Here is an 18,358-nt window from a genome sequence, read left to right on the forward strand (position 1 = left end):
AATAATGTGGAATCTGGAAAACACCACATAACATGGATGAACTTGGAAGACATTATGCTGTATGAAATAAGTCAATCACAAAAGGACAAATATTGTATTAGTCTGTTATTGTAAAAGTCAAGGAAAGGTTTATCTATAGAAGGACATTTTCTTTGTTGGTTACCAGGGGTGGGATAGGTGGGGAAGGAACACTGTTAGGTAGATAGAGATAAGTATTGATTTAGGTGAAAAGAAGGGCAATGTACCAAATGTGAGTGATCAATATAGTGACATTGAGGAAAAGAAGGACATGGAGAGTTATGTGGGTGGTACAGACAATAAAGAAGAACCTTTTGCACATATAGTACAGCATTGTCAGTGAAGGCAAATGTGGATATATCGGTGGATAGATGGGTGGACAGGCTGAACTAGTAGGTATGTCTATGAAGTGGGGAGTGTACCCAAGAACATGTTTAGGGTTGGCAGACAATGGTCCTGTAAGTTTTTGTGTATGATCTGAATTCCCAGGTGTAGAGTAGAGCTGACAAGGGGCAAGGTTGTAGTCACTGCTTCGTCACAGCCAGCTACCTAGAGGGACTGAGTAGTTGAACCTGTGTGCTCAGGACCATAGTTGTAGGGGACATCAAGCTCAATTGACACAACATACTACACAAAACATTCTCCCACCTCCTACTTTAACGAGTAGTGACTGGGGTCTTAAAAGCTTTCAAACTGCCATCTAGATGCAACAATGGGTCTCTCCTCGTCCAGAGCAAAGAAGAATGAAGAAAACCAAAAAATTATGGAAATAATTAGTCCTAGCAACTGGTACACCATACGATCTTCAGCCTATATGACTATGAGACCAGAAGAATGAGATGGTGCCTGGCTACTTCTGTCAACCACTTGGAAGGGGATCTATGTAGAAGATCCTGGATAAAGAGGGAGAACAATATGGAACAAAACTCAAAATCATTTGAAGAATAAAAAAAAGTGGGGGTACCAGGTTTGCTGGTCTGATAGAGGCTGGTGGAACCACTGAGACTATGGCCCCTAGCTGCCCTTCAGGTCTGGAATTGAACCCATGCCTGAGGCTTCCAGTCAAAAATAGACAGGCATATCAGTTGAACTTTTCCCTGAGATAGACACAGTCCTTGAAGAGAACAATCATGGGAGAAAGAAGGGCTGCTTATGCATAGGGAGAGAGCTCAGGGGCAGGAGTGCATGGAGGGATGGACACAGGGAAGAGGTAACTATCGGAAGGAAGTAGGAGGGAAGATGTTGTATTGTGGTAAATTATGGTCAATGTCACAAGACAAAGTGTATGTGAACTGCTGTATGGAAAGTGAATTTGCTACCCAAATCACAATTAAAAAAAAAAAAAATATATATATATATATGAAAATCCCCAGATCTGGACCAAAAAAACAGCATCATGGTAAATGGAGAAAATATTGAAAGTGTCAAAGATTTTATTTTACTTGGATCCATAGTCAACATCCATAGAAGCAGCAGACAAGAAATCAGACATTGTATTGCACTGGGCAAATCTGCTGCAAAAGACCTTTGTAAAGTGTGAAGGAGCAGAGATGTCACTTTGAAGACTAAGGTGTACCTAATCCAAGCAATGGTATTTTCAAATGCCTCATATGTATGTCAAAGCTGGACAATGAATAAGTAAGACTGAAGAAGAATTGATGCATTTCAATTTGGTTTTGCAAATGATACTGAAAATACTGTGAACTGCCAGAAGAATGAACAAATCTGCCCCAGAGGAAGTTGGAATGCTTCACAGAAGCTAGAATGGCCAGACTTCATATCATTTTGGTCATCTTGTTAGAAGGGACCAGTCCCTAGAGAAGGATTTCATGCTTGGTAAAGTAGGAGGTCAGTGAAGAAGGGGAAGAATCTCAATGAGATGAATTGACACAGTGGTTGTAACAATGGACTCAAGCACAGCAGGGATTGTGGAGATGACACAAGACCAGGTAGTACATTGTTCTCTGTTGTACACAGAGTCACTATGAGATGGAGCTGACTAGATGGCAACTAACAGCTAATAAAACATGGCTAAGGTGGCATAGTGCCTAAGGCACTTGACTGCTAACCAGAAGGCTGGTGGTTCAAACCCACCAGCCACCCCTTGGAAGGAAGACCGGGCAGTTTACTTGCCTAGAGATACTGCCTTGGAAACCCAAGGAAGGGTCACTATGAGTCGGATCCAACTTGACGGCAGTGGGTTTGGTTGTTTTAAGGAGATAGTAACTGGATAGTGCAAAGGGTTAACTTAATGTGCTTGGTGCTAACCTAAAGTTTTGAGTCAACCCAGAGGCACCTCACAAGAAAGATCTGTTGGTTTACTTCAGAAAAATCAGCCATTAAAAACCCTGTAAAGTGCGGTTCTACTGGGACACACAGGTTTGCCATGAGTCAGAATCAGTTCCATTGCAACTGATTGGTTAGGTTAAAAGTCGTGATAGATGCCTACATAACTGCCAGGGAAACGTCTGGATTGAGTGACATGATAGGCTTATTGTCTTCTTCCTAGTTAATATTCTATGGGTGTTTACAAGTCTTCTGCTGCTCCTGCATGAAGACAATCTTCTCCTGGGATAATTAAGTTGTGTCCTTTCTATAGAGAAGTTCCAGTTCCAAAGTTATAACATACTTTCAGAAAGAGGCATTACTTATTTATTAGGAAAAAAGTAGTAATCATAGAGACAAAATAAAGTGACAGAACAACAAAAATCAATAGTAAAAAGAGTATACAGTTTTATTGAATATTTACTATTGATAGACACTATGCTAGGTACAATATGCACATTATCTGTGTTACTTCCAACAACAAACTTATGTGGAAACCAAGGTTGAGAGAGCTTAAATGTTAAGTATAAGGATTCCAGGTCACATAGACCATCAGTAAGATCATATCTCCTACACATTCTTTGAGACTCCATTAAGTTGTATGTTATGTTCTCCAAGGATCCTTTTTTGACCATTGCCAGGCTGACTATGGAAGTTTCTATAGCCTTCTGTGTTGCTCTCTTTGTAGTTCTTATCACAGTGCAGTAGAACTTTCTTTTTACTTGCTGATCTCCTTGGCTGAATTCTAAATTCTTAAATTAAGTATGTTATCTTATTAATAATTGTAGTTTCGCATACTTTAATGTAATATTGCAGTAAATAATATAATGTAATAATATAATATTATCAGAGACAGTATTATATATATATATATTATATTATTATATAGTCAATAATATAATGTAATAGTAGTCAGTACTCAGTAAACTTTGAGTAAGGAGTGAATGAATGAGTGAATGAATGAATAGGACAAAGATTAATAAGATCAGTATCTTAAGGAAACAAACCCATTGGAGGTGGCCAGGGAAGGATTCTAATACACAGAAACTGCAACCTCTTAACAATCATTGTTGCCTTTTGTAGTATGATTCTCAGGTAGATGCGCTGTTGTTGTTCTTGTTAGGTGCCATCAAGTCATCTCTGGCTCATAGTGACCCTATGCACAGCAGAACAAAACACTACCTGGTCCTATACCAGCCTCACCATCCTTGCTAAACCTGAGCCCATCGTTCCAGCCACTGTGTCCATCCATTTGGTTGAGAGCCTTCCCCTTCTTCATTGACCCTCCACTTTACCAATCATGATATCCTTCTCCAAGCAATGGTTCCTTCTCATAACATAACCAAAGTTGGTGAGATGAAGTCTGGCCATTCTTGCTTCTAAGGAGCATTCTGGCTGCCCTTCCACCAGGACACATTTGTTAGTCCTTTTTGCAGACCATGGTACTCTTGGCATCCTTTTCCAACACCACAATTCAAAAGCATCAACTCTTCTTTGGTTTTCCTTATTCATTGTCCAGCTCTCACATGCATAAGAGGCAATTGAAAATGCCATAGCATGGGTTAGGCGCACCTTAGTCTTCAAGGAGACATCTTTGCTCTTCATCACTGGAAACAGGTTTTTGCAGCAGATTTGCCCAATGCAATATGTCATCTGATGTTTTGACTGGTGCTTCCACTGGTGTTGATTGTAGAGTCAGGTAATATGAAATCCTTGACAGCTTCAATCTTTTCTCCATCCACCATGAAACTATTTATTAGACCATTTGTGAGGATTTTTGTTTTCTTTATATTGAGGTGTAATCCATATTGCAGACTGTAGTCTTTATACTTCATCATTAAGTGCTTCAAGTCATCCTTACTTTCACAAGCAAAGTTGTGTCATCTGCGTATTGCAGATTGTTAATGAGTCTTCCCCAATCCTGATGCCATGTTCTTCTTCATATAATCCAGCTTCCTGGATTATTTGCTCAGCAAATAAATTGAATTGTGAAAGAATACAACCTTGATGCATTCCCTTCTTGATTTTGAACCATGCAGTATCCCCTTGTTCTGTTTGAACTACAACCTCCTGATCTATGTACAGGCTCCTCAGGAGTATGGTCAAGTGTTCTGGAATTCCCATTCTTCTCAATGTTATCCACAATTTGTTATGATCCACACAATTGAATGTTTTTGCATAGTCAATAAAACATAAGTAAACATCTTTCTGGTGTTATTTGCTTTCAGCTAAGACTCATCTGACATCAGCAAGGATATCCCTCATTCCACATCCTCTTTTGAATTCAGCTTTCATTTCTGAAAGCTGTCAATATACTGCTGTAACTGTTTTTGAATTATCTTCAGTAAGTTTTTCCTTGCATGTCATATTAATGATATTGTCCAATAATTTCCACATTCTGTGGGATCACATTTTTTTGGAATGGGTACAAATATGGATCTCTTCCAGTCAGTTGGCCAGATAGCTGTCTTCCAAATCTCTTGGCATAACTGAGTGAGTGCCTCCAGTGGAGCATCCATTTGCTGAAACATCTCAGTGGATATTCCGTCAATTCCTGGAGCCTTATTCTTCACCAATTCCTTCAGTGCAGCTTCAACTTCTTTCTTCAATACCATTGGTTCTTGATTATATGCCACCTCCTGAAATGGATGAACAATGACCAGTTCTTTCTGGTACAGTGACTCTGTGTATTCCTTCCATCTTCTTTTGATGCTTCCTGCATTATTCAATATTTTGCCCATAGAATCTTTCAATATTGCAACTCGAGGCTTAAGTTTTTTCCTCAGTTCTTTCAGCTTGAGAAATGTCAAGCTTCTTCTTCCCTTTTGGTTCTCTAACTCCAAGTCTTTGCACATTTCCTTATAGTAATTGGCTTTGCTTCTCGAGCTGCTCTTCGAAATCTTCTGTTCAGCTCTTTTATCTTGTCATTTCTTCCATTTGCTTTGGCTACTCTCCACTCAAGGACAAGTTTCAGTCTCTTCTGAAATTCATTTTTGTCTTTTCCTCCTTTCTTTTCTTTTTAATGACCTTTTGCTTTCTTCATGGATGATGTTCTTGATGTCATCCCACAATTCCTCTAGTTTTTGGTCACTGGTGTTCAGTGCATCAAATCTATTCTTTAAATGGTCTCTAAACTCAGGAGGAATATTATCAAGGTCATATTTTGGCTCTCGTGGACTTATTTTCATTGTCTTCAACTTCAACTTGCACGTGCCATATGAGCAATTGATGGTCTGTTCCTCAATCAGCTCCTGGCCTTGTTTTGGCCAAAGTTACTGAACTTCTCCATCTCCTCTTGCCACAGATATAGTCAATCTGATTCCTGTGTATTCCATCTGGTTAAGTCCATGTGTACAGTTGTCACTTATGTTGTTGATAAAATGGTATTTGCAACGAATAAGCTGTTGGTCTTGCAAAATTCTATCACGTGATCTCAGTTGCACTGAATTTCAGTAATCCTTCCTAGATTAGTGTCATTTTACATTACACTAAAGATCCTCTACACTATACCACAGGCCTCTTTGAAAGGTTAATGATACATTTCAATTACAAAAGAATTCAAAGTCTTCCCAAGAAGTACAACTTAAAGCTGAATGCTTATTACTTACTTTATTATTTCCCACAATAGATATTCAACCTGAAATTTATAACAAATCCAACAAGCTGGTAGACTCTTATTCATTTGTGCGTTCTTTAGATGAAGATAGTAACAGTTTGGTATTTCCTTGCAAAATACTTTGTATTTAATAAAATAATTCTATTCTATTTTGGGAAACCAATGATCAAAAAAAAAAAACAAAAAAAACAAAAAAAAAAACATATGTTTGACCATACAAGGACATGTAATATTTTCTACATATGCTTTTTTTCCCCCCACATGCATATATTTCTACTCTGTCCTACAGAGTTGCTGTGAGTTGGAATTGACTTAACAGAATTTTTTTGTTGTTATTGTTTAACTCCCACAGGGTTGCTCTGAGTCAGAATTTGATTTGACAGCAAATTTTTTTTTTTAATCTTTAGATTGGTTTCTTACTGGCCATTTTAATTTTCTACCACTTTCCTCCACATTTTTGACAGTAGGCATGCATTACTTATAATAGCTAGAATATCTAACATCTTTTAAATACTTACTGTATGACAGGTACTGTGCTGAAAATATTTCATGAATTATTCCATTTACTACTCATCACAACCTCATAAGGTGAGTATTATTCCTACTATATAAATTAGAAAACTGAGGCTTAAAGAAATCTACTAACATTCCTAAATTGGTAAATGATAAATCCAGCATTTAAACCCAGGACCTTTCTTTTGCTTACTGTGCCTCACCAACCAAAAACCAAACTCACTGCCATGGAGTCTGATCTGACTCATAGGACCCCTCCTTGGTTTTCTGAGTTGGTATCACTATGGAAGTAGATTGCCCTATCTTCCTTCCAAGGAGTGGCTGGTGGGTTTGAACCACCAGGCTTCTGGTTAGCAGTCAAATGACTTAGGCACTACACCACTGGAAAAGAAAATGAAGGAGAGGAAGTGAAAAATTGAGGCAGAGCTAACTATATAGTTAGTCATACGATAATCTTGTTTGTACTAGTGAGGTAAATATGATACAGTGAAAACGTTGCTAAGTTGCAGATATGGAGCTGTGGAATCTGCATCCATCTTTTCTCCTAAAGTATCAAATGTGTGCTTAGGCCTACTAAGTCCTAATGTATCTTACAATCTTAAACTCTGACATTCTAATAGACATTAGAGCACTTGGGTGCTTCAGCACTTGACAGGCCTAATTAGAAGCTCTCTAATTGGATAATAATATACACAGATAAGACATTACTTTCACTTAATAATAATCATATTTGGGACAACTTTATGTCTATCAAATGACTGGGCTTTTTGGTCTCCTGGTCACATGTCCCAATGACTCTATAAACTGCTTCTGATTTAAAAAAAAAAAATATTTTGAAGACGAGCTATTTTCAGCGTGCTCTAGACAAGTAAAGGAAATGGAAACTTAAACACCCAACCAACCAATAAATAACCACTTTGAAGTAAAAAGTCTATGGTTTAGTCATGTTCCCTATCTGTTCTTCATTTTTCAGATTCAGCTGTGATAATTAGGAGGCTGGAGAGGAAATGTGTTTTCCTCTGACCCCAATCCTCTGGACTAGGTTATTCATCAAGTCTTCCAACATAGAGGCCTAAAATATTGACTGTAATTAACAGTTTGATCTACTTATTTCAAGGAACTCTTTCAAGATATAAAACTAAAGATTCTTGAGGAATTCTTCTCTTTTCTTGAGATTCTATATATAAAGTTATTGAAAAAAAATCAGTTGAAGAAACTTTATACAATTTATTATATAGAAAATATAATCAGAAAATTTTACTGACTCAGTGGCCCCTAACAACAACACAATTAATATACTTATGAGTATATAACGTAGTTACAGTGTTAATTTAAGGAGCTCCGGTGATGCAGTAGTTAAGCCTTCGGCTGCTAACCAAAAGGATGATGGTTCAAATCCACCAGACATTCCATGGGAGAAAGATGTGGTAGTCTGCTTCCATAAAGATTTATAACCTTGGAAATCCTGTGGGACAGTGGTACTCTGCCAGATAGGGAATATATTCAATGGCAGTGGGTTTGATTGGTTTAGTTTTAATTTATAAACTTCCTCACTCTTCTTTTTCTTGTTTCCTTTTCTTTTGTAGAATGCTTTTTTGGATGTTTGTCATTCCTTTTGAGTATCCTAGCCAACATCTTTTTTTTTTTTTTTTTGTCTAAAAGACAATTCATTGTACACATTTTATTTACAGTTTTGTATACTGTCTTAATATGAATGAGACCACTTTTCTACTTAAGTCATTTTAACCAAAGCAAAATAACCTAAGTAATACAAAATGTTAAAATACAACATAAAAAATTGACATACTAATATATTACAAAATTGACATACAAAAATAGACATACTAATTCTAGTTGGGAATGTAATTATGATATTACATTTTTTAAAATTCACAATTATGTTTAGGAAATCACACAAACATAGATCACTGATTTGAATGAAATGTGTAACTTTGTAGCAAAGCTTGTAGTTACAAAAAAACAAAAAAAATTACCAAAGAATGCACAAAATTAATGTTTATTCCACCTTTGTGTCATATTCCTGGATCCTTCACCAATATTTCATGGGGGAAAAAAAACCAAAAGCAAAATAAAATGAAAAACTGAAATTCAGAATCACTAATGTTATCAAGGAGGGAAACAAATAAATTAAATCTAGCAGCCATCAGCAAGAGTACAGCAAAAACAATGCTGTAAAAAGAAACAGAGAAAATTGCTCGATCTTTTCACGGTCAATGGAGAAAAGATTGAGGTTGTCAAAGAATTCACGTTGCTTGGTTCTACAAGCCACGTCAATGGAAGCAGCAGTCAGGACATTAGACGAGGTGTAGCACTGGGCAGGTCGGCTGCGAAGGAACTCTTTCAAGTGCTGAGGAGCAAGAATGTCTCCTTGAGGACTGAGGTGCGCCTGACACAGGCCATGGTATTTCCAATCATCTTGTATGCACGTGAGACCTGGACAATGCATAAAGAAGACCGAAGAAGAGTTGATGCTTTTGAGTTGTGGTGCTAGCGAAGAATGCTGAAAGTACCATGGACTGCTAAAAAAACTAACAAATCTGTGCTGGAGAAAGTGCAGCTGAGATGCTCCTTGGAAGCGAGGATGGCCAGACTTCGCCTCACCTACTTTGGTCATGTTGTCAGAGGGGACCATTCCCTGGAGAAGGATGTCATGCTTGTTAAGGTGGAGGGTCGACAAAAGAGAGGAAGGCTTTCGACAAGATAGATTGACACGGTGGCTGCGACAATGGGCTCAAGTATAGCAAGGATCATGGAGCTGGCACGGGATCGGGTGGTGTTTTGTTCTGCTGTGCATGGGGTCACTATGAGTTGGAAATGACTGGATGGCACCTAACAACCACAACAGCCAACATCTTATGCTGAATCATCTAAGGTTAGTCATGTCTTTATGATAAGGAGATGATGTGAGAACCCAGAATATTATTTACTCTGACTTACATTGAACAAAGTTCATATTTTAAGGTCCAAAGTGATCAGAAACTGAATGACTAAATCTATTTATTTTAGGTCTGATTTATACCACTACTTGCCAATAGAACATTAGATTTCTACTTCTTTATAGGTAGACTTGTTAAATATGCTTAATGCAGATGCCTGAGAACATCTTTTTTTCTTTTATCCACTCCACCATATAGATTTACTTTCACAGGCTACACCAATATTTGGCAAGAAAAGGAAGACCTTCAGAATAAATGCTACTTTAGGAAGCCTTTCCCTTTGATCAAGAAATTGTTCATCCACAGTCAATGGTGCCACTAGAGTTGGTGTCACCCAGTGTGGTAACTCATGGTATCACTCTCCTCCCTTTCATGGGCAGGGTTAGCTGGTGATATGCACCCCCCTATTGGCCAAGGCAAAAATCCTCCTCTCCACCCAATGGCAGGTACCAGGGCCCACTAGTCCACACTCTGACTGGTGGGTGATGGGTGTGTGTGTGGAGATGTGTGGTGTGGTGATGAGTTACCACATTGGATGATGAGTAATACCAACTCTAGTGACACTACTGCCTTGGCAGAACCTCCTTCTGTGGTGCTGACCTGCCTGCTGCTGCTGAGCACCGTGGGGTGATTTTGGTGTCACCTCCTCTGATAGTTTCCAGGGGTGAAATCCACACCCCCTGGACCCCTCTAATAATGCCACTATCCACAGTTACTTCTTGTTTACATTATTGTAGATTTCTCAATGTATGTGGAATTACCTACATTTTAAATCTCAGGATGAGTTGATTCCAACAGAAGAATATGTATATAGTTTGGTCTTATAAAAACTAGGTATGGCACTGGGTAGTTAAGTTGTTCTCCTGAACACAGTTTGCTTTTATGGCACCAGTAGAGATTCCTGTTGTTGTTGTTTTTGTTATGTGCTGTTGAGTTGGACCCAACTCATAGCGACCCTTCCTTGGGTTTCTGATGCGGTATCACTATGGAAGTAGATTGCCCAACCTTCCCTCCAAGGAGTGGCTGGTGGGTTTGAACCGCCAGCCGTCTGATTAGCAGTCAAATGTCTTAAGCCCTATGGAGAAATATGCTGATTAGATTTTCAGGCCTGGCTCTTACCAAAGGGGAACAAAATATCTTAAGTGCGGTCCCCACTTGAAGTCTGTCTGAGGATGGTGAATGATAGGACCTGGCTCTTTGAAAACATAACACTGAAAGAGAAGGAAAGCACTGTGAGACTTTTGGAAGTTCAATGTTTCATCCAGAAGGTGTGATCTCAGAGGCATGAGGCCAAAAGAGCTTGGTAAAGTAACTTGATATTCATTTTCATGCTCCGTAGAAACATCCAGACAGGAGAACTGCTCAGCCACAGCTGGGAACTTGAGTAGCACAAGAAGACTAGACAAACTCACTTTACTCATAGCTTCTGTTAGCACTGAAGAGTCACAAATCAGAATGATTCCAAGAGGAATCACATGACTTGCATAATATATGAAGCTAGTGTGATGCTTTGCACTTGCAGAAAAAAAAAAGTTGTGTTTTCATGATGTTTTAGAGAATTGAGAAAGGAGGGAAGTATGATTTTAATCAACAACTTTGCTGCTCTGAAAAAGAATAATGTAGTGAGTGGCTCACCTTCCAGACTTGACTGAGATCACCCATGCATTTGGGTATAACTAGAATAATTTGGTGTTAATGAAGCTTGATTAAACATTACAAGAAAGGCATATTTCTATTTATCTCTTAAAATTTAGATAGAAATTCTGTTTTAGATAGTTTAAAGCATAGGATGTATGCCTTCAACCTTTTTTTTTCCTTCCTGGGTATAAATACTCTACCTTATATTAAAAATACACACACATAACATTTTCTCACAATAAATCTATATTTATTTTTACATATTTGTCATTATTTTGTTCCAAGATATTTTTATTACTAAAATTAGGATTATGTATATTTTCTATACATCTGACTACAAAAATTAAAAAAAAAAAAAATTAAATACTTTTAAAGAGTTCCCAGCTGTTTTTTTTTTTTTTTTCCCCAAGCATTTGCCTGGCACTGAAAATTCAGGATTATTGACTAGGTCATAGTTAAAAACATTCAGTCCTTTTGGACAAATAAATGGGAATACACATATCACCACTATCAGAAATAGATAACCAAGTTCCTACTCAACAGCTCTAAGGATGCACACTCAAAGTGTTGGAGGGCATTACAGGAGTGAATGTCCAGCTATGAGTCTCTGGGAATCTTTACTAAGGAAGCAGAGATGTATTGTCTCAGAGAGAAGCAGAAACTAAATTTCAAAAATGAACACTTGAAAATTCTGTGATCTGAGGTAATAATTGGCTAGATATGTTTGGGGTCAATGAGCAAATCATTTCGGTCAACAAAGAAATTCAAGAAAATGTCATTCCATTTACTTTTCTATAGTAAATAAATTAAATGAGGGGAGAACATTGCTGCCACTGTGGAGACCGAAATCTGTTCAGAGAAGTACACAAGAGTGCAGGCTGTGCACAGCCAACAGAAAAATGCGTGGATGCTCTCAGTCAAGTCTGGAAGGTGAGCCACTATGTTATTCTTTTTCAGAACACAAAGTTGTTGATAAAAATCAGGGGTATAGGATTTTCTGTTAAATGTGAGAGAAATGAGCAACTCTTTTTCATCTTAGGTTCTTGCCAAATAAACAATCGTGAAGGAAACAGTATTATTCTTAGGTGCCACTGAGTCAACTCCTACTCATAGTGACCTCATGTACAGCAGAATAAACACTGCCTGATCCTGCACTATCCTCACAATCCTTGCAATGGCTTGAGCCCATTGTTGTAGCCACTGTGTCAACCCATCTCACTAAGGGTATCTCTGTTCTTCTCTGACCCTCTACTTTACCAAGCATGATACCCTTCTCCAGAGCTAGTCCCTTCTGACAACATGAGCAAAGTAAGGGAGACAAAGTCTGGCCATTCTCACTTCCAAGGAGCATTCCAACTGCACTTCCTCCAGGACATTTTCATTCGTTCTTCTGGCATTCCATACCATTTTCAGTATTCTTCACCAATGCCACCATTCAAATGCATCACCTCTTCTCCAGTCTTTCCTATTCATATGAGGCAATTGAAAATACCATTGCTTGGGTTATGTGCATCTTAGTCTTCAAAGTGTTATCTTTGCCTCTTAATACTTGAAGGAAATCTTTTGCAGCACATTTGCCCAGTGCAATACTACATCTGATTTCTTGACTGCTGCTTCCATGAGTGTTGTTTGTGGATCCAAGTAAAGTAAAATCACCAACAACTTCAATCTTTTCTCCGTTTATCATGATGTTGCTCTTTGGTCCAGTTATGAGGATTTTCATTTCCTTTTTGCTTTGGTGAAATCCATACTGAAGACAGTAGTCTTTGATCTTCATCAGTAATTGTTTCAAGTCATCTTCATTTTCAGCAAGCTAGGTTGTGTCATCTGCATATTGCAGGTTGTTAATGAGTCTTCTTCCAATCCTGATGCTGCCTTCTTCTTCATATAGCCCAGCTTCTTGGATTATTTGCTCAGCATACAGATTGAATAAGTATGGTGAAAGGATAGAAACAAGACACACACCCTTCCTGATTTTTGCAGTATTCCCTTGTTCTTTTCTAACAACCACCTTTTGGTCTATGTACAGCTTCCTCATGAGCACAATGATGTATTCTAGAATTTCCATTCTTCCCAATGTTATCCATAATTTGTTGTGATCCACAGAGTCAAATGTCCTTGCATATTCAATAAAACACAAGTATTCTTTACTTTTAGCCAAGATTCATCTGATATCAGTCATTACTGATATCCCTCCTTCTGAATCCAGCATACATTTCTGGAAGTTCTCTGTCAAGATACTGCTACAACTGTTTCTGAGTTATCTTCAGCAGAATTTTACTTGTGTGTGCTATTAATGATATTGTTTGACAATTTCCACATTCTGTTTGATCACTGTTCCTTGGAATGGACACAAACATCAATATCTTCCAGCATTTTGGCCAGGTAACTATCTACCAAATTTCTTGACATAAACGAGTGAGCACCTCCAGTGTTCCATCATTTGTTGAAACATCTCAATGGGTATTCTGCAAATTCCTGGAGCTTTGTTTTTCTCCTGTTCCTTCAGTGCGGCTTGGACTTCTTCCTTCAATACCATTGGTTCTTAATCATATGCTACCTCCTGAAACTGACCAATTCTTTTTGATAAAGTGACTGTGTATTCCTTCCATCTTCTTTTCATGCTTCCTGCATCATTCAATATTTTGCCATAGAATCCTTGAATATTGCAACTTGAGGTTTGATTATTTTTTACTCGGTTCTTTCACTTGAGAAATGCTGAGTATGTTTTTCCATTTTGGTTTTCTGTCTTCAGGTCTACAATTCTACTCTGATATACATGCCATCACCATGAGTTGGAGTTGACTTGAAAGCAGTTGGTTTTTGGATAACAACAACAACAACAACAAAAAGCCAGTTGCTGTCATGTTGACTCTGACTCATAGTGACCTCATATGTGTCAGAGGAGAACTGTGCTCCACAGGGTTTTCAGTGGCTGACTTTTGCTACACTTTTCTTCTAGGGCACCTCTAGGTGGATTCAAACTTCCAACTTTTCAGTTAATAGCCAAATGTTTTAATCATTAGTTAATACTAGGTGTCTAAAAGGAGGTTTTGTGGTTCAGTGCCTAAGGCATTTGACTGCTAACCAGGAGACTGGCAGTTCAAACCCACCAGCCACTCCATGGAAGGAAAATGGGGTAGTCTATTTCCATGAAGATTTACTGCCTTGGAAATGGGTGTCACTCTGAGTTGGAATTGACTCAGCAGCAGTGAACTAGTTGAGAGTATAAAAATTATGGAGGGATAAGATTTAAATATGAAGATGGAAGGAACATACTTCTGATTTCTAAATCTCTTGTTCTTAAGAAACCTAAAAAGTGATTGGAAGAAGTAGAAATAATTACTCTGGAGAAGAGAACAAAAATGAGAGACATGGTCACAAGAACCAAAAGCTCATTGCCATCCAGTTAATTCTGACTCATAATGAACCTATCAGACAGAGTAGAAGTGCTCCGTAGGATTTCCAAGCTTTTAGTAATTTCAGATGCAGACTGCCACTGTTTCTCCAGCACAGGGGCTAGGGTTTGAACTGCTGACATAACAGTTAGCAGCTGAGCACTTAATCACTGCACCACCAGGGCTTCTTTTAAGAACATGCTTTCTACTTCAAATATAAAAAGTCCAATAAAGGAGAAATTAGTTTAGGTTAAAATGTAGGATAAAATGTAGAAGACACATGGTGGCATATTTTCATTTAAAGTTGTTGTTCTGTGCTATCAATTCAGACCTGACTCATAGCGACCCCTCCTGGGGTTTCTGAGGTGGTATCATTACAGAAGATTGCCCAACTTTCTTCCAATGAGTGGCTGGTGGGTTTTAACAACCAGCCTTCTGGTTAGCAGTCAAGTGTCTTAGGCACTACACCACCAGAGCTCCTGGTTTAAAGTTAGGGAGATTTCTTCTTCTTCTTTTTATTTTAGACAAAACATTGCTTCTCTGATGACTTTTTTTTTTTTTTTTGCTTATCCCCCTTGTCACTTGCCACAGCCTTTCTTTAGCCATATTAGTATCCCTCTCTAAGCTTACAGTAACATTCCTTTCTGGGTATCCTCAGAGGGGTTAACTCTTACCAAGATGTGCTGATCTACTTAATTAGTTCTAAATCTTTCAGAGACACCTTCATACCTTATTTTAAAAAAAATTATTGCATGTGAGTCATCCTGTTAAAATACAGATTCTGATTCTGTCAGCTCTCAGGTGATGCTATAGGCCCAGATGATCCAGATAATTCTGAAGATTCAGTCCATGAACCACATTTTGCAGAGCAAACACCTAGAAAAGGGTCATCCATCACAGCCTACTTGTTCTTGAGTTTCCACTTTTTGGGCTTCATGATGGTTTTTACTCCTCTGTCCCTACACTCAGGACATTTGTTAGAGATCTCTGTGGTAAGAAGATAGGTTGCAGGCTATGTTAAAATTAGGAAGATTTTAATTAGAATTTTTCAATACTGATGTAGGCTGTCACATAAATTGTGGAAATTCCTTTAACAGGATGCATCAAAGATCATCTTTGATCATCTGCTAATGAAAAGACTGCAAATTACTTGGAAATTTGTTTTAGAATCTGATTGCTAAAGCCCTCTTAATTTTAAAGCTCTCATCATGTTAAGAGCAATAGTTTGAGATTACATTAATGACAACGTGGAATTGTAAAATTCATTGCCATCAAGTCGATTCTGACTCATAATAGTCCTGTAGAACAGAATAGAACCACCCATAGAGTTTCCAAGGCTCTAATCTTTCTGGAAGCAGACTACCACATCTTTCTCATGTGGAGTAGTATCTGGTGGGTTCAAGCCACAACCGTTCACTTCGCAACCAAGCACCAAACCACTGTGCCACTAGGGCTCCTTTATGGAAATGTTGCTGTTGTTAGATGCTGTGGCATTAGTTTCAACTCATAGTGAACCTAAATACAACAGAATAAAACGCTTCCTGGTCCTGCACTATTCTTAAAATGCTTACTAATTGTTGTAGCCATGGTGTCAAACTATCTCATTGAGGGTCTTCCCCTTTTCTGCTGACCCTCCACTTTAGCAAATATGATATCCTTCTCCAGGGAATGAACCCTTCTGATAACATGACCAAAAAAAGTGAGACAAAGTTTGTCCATTTTTGTTTCTAAGGAGCATTCCAGCTGCACTGCTTCCCAGACAGATTTATTTGTTCTTCTGGCAGTCCATTATATTTTCATTATTCTCTGACAACACCACAATTCAAATGCATAAATTCTTCTTTGGTCTTCTATATTCATTGTCTAGCTTTTGCATGCATATGAGGCATTTGAAAATAGCATGGCTTGGAACTCTGATGGTGTAGTGCCTAAAGCATCTGACTGCTAACCAGAAGGTTGGAGGTTCAAACCCACCAGCCAGTCCTTGGAAGGAAGACTGAGCAATCTACTTCCGTAGAGATACTGCCTTGGAAACCCAAGGAGGGGCTGCTACGAGTCAGGATTGACTCTATGGCAATGACTATGGTTTCAGAAGGGTCAGGAGCACATTAGTCTTCAAAGTGACATCTTTGCTTTTTATTTTTTTAAAAGGTCTTTTACAGAAGATTTGCGCAATGTATTACATTGTTTGATTTCTTGACTGCTGCTTCCATGGGCATTGATTGTGGATCCAAGAAATTGAAATCTTACAGAATCATAGAAGGAGGTAACTTCTTCACAATAACTTAATCTGGACCAGGGTCAATGTTATTGATGAAGCAGCGGGGAATTGGAATGATGTGGTGATGCCATGTAGGTATAACAGCAAACAATAATGACAACACATGGAGGAAAAACAGATTAATTGTAATCACAAACATATGCCAATTCTACCTTTGTTTCAAAGTCTAGTTTAAAGATTCTCCCTTTAAGAAATATTTCCTTAATCCTCAGCAGCTACTAAGCACGAACACTGTTCCAGGCAATGCAATTTAAACTGGTTGCCTAAATACTTACAGTCAGATTTCCAACTGAAAACCTGAAGACTATCTAATAAATATTTTAAATATTGAAGGACTTTAAGAAATATTATTTTAAAATCTCTGCAGTAAATTTTTCTGATCACACGCACATTTTCTCATTTTAACTTTTCTTTCCCTCAGTAATCTCAGTTCTTAGATTCTTGATGACGGTGATTACATTAAATCTTCTTCCTCTAAATACCTGTCCTTGTTGTTTGGATGTAATTAAGTTTCCATGTTGCTTAGGAAACTAAACCTAGTCAGCAGCTGCCAGGGCTTAACAATCAAGTCCCATTCCAATTCAGCTCTTTTGTCAAAGGTTAAATGGACAACATACATCATTTCAGAAGAAATGTTTGAAAAATAGTAAATTTAATTAAAATTTAAAATTATACTTTGCAGTATAATAGTTCAAATTTTTTTTTCCTCCCCTGAGAGTTACTGTAGGAAAAAAAGAGCTGCATTACTGTTTGAACCACATATTCCAGATTGTAGCAAGCCATTGTTTTGGATGCAGGCAGCATTGAGGACCTGGCTGGGAGAGAGAGACAAGAGTTGTATTTGCAGGAGTGCCAGCATCTCTGGACAGGCAAATGAAAGCCACCTGCCAGAGCAATGATACCCAGGAGCCTTCCTCAGGCCAGGCAGGCAGAGTCAATTGTTCTTAGAAAATGAGGGAAAGAAGGAGTTCAGCCTCATAGAAATTAAAATGGTTCAAGAGATGAACAACATAAGGATAATGGCTTCAGCCGTGGTTTCAGGAGAGTTATTAGGCTTTCATGGATGCATTTTCTTCATGTTGTATCATTATAATTTAGTCATTATTAAGGAGTCAGTTATTTGCATCAACTTCCTAGAATATATAAATATATATATGTATCTGTATAAAGTATACAGTTTTCCCTCAAGTATCTTAAGATTATTTACTGTTATGTGTGCCATTTGTGTGTGTGTACATTAATTTATTCCTTAAGGACTAGTGACTGGATGCCAGATATGCACTAAGAACTCAGCTTGGTGCAGAAAGACACAAAGAGAAGAGCAACCTCTCATCTCAGGAAGTTTAAAGACTGGCCATGGATACAAGTAGTACATCAGGACCCTGTGATATGCAACATATGTCTAAGATCAAGATGCTAGAGGAACATGTAAAACAGATAACAAACCCAGATTGGAATGATAGCCAGAGTAGGCTTTCTAGAGGAATCTAAACTGAACCTGGGAGATAGCATTCTTTTAACTATTGGTAACAAGGAGCTCTGGTAGCATAGTGCCTAAGGCACTTGACTGCTAACCAGAAGGCTGGCGGTTCAAACCCACCAGCCACTCCTC

This window comes from Orycteropus afer, unplaced genomic scaffold, assembly GCF_000298275.1.
Source record: "Orycteropus afer afer isolate SDZICR_OR568_19922 unplaced genomic scaffold, OryAfe1.0 scaffold00044, whole genome shotgun sequence".
Classification (NCBI taxonomy): Eukaryota; Metazoa; Chordata; class Mammalia; order Tubulidentata; family Orycteropodidae; genus Orycteropus; species Orycteropus afer.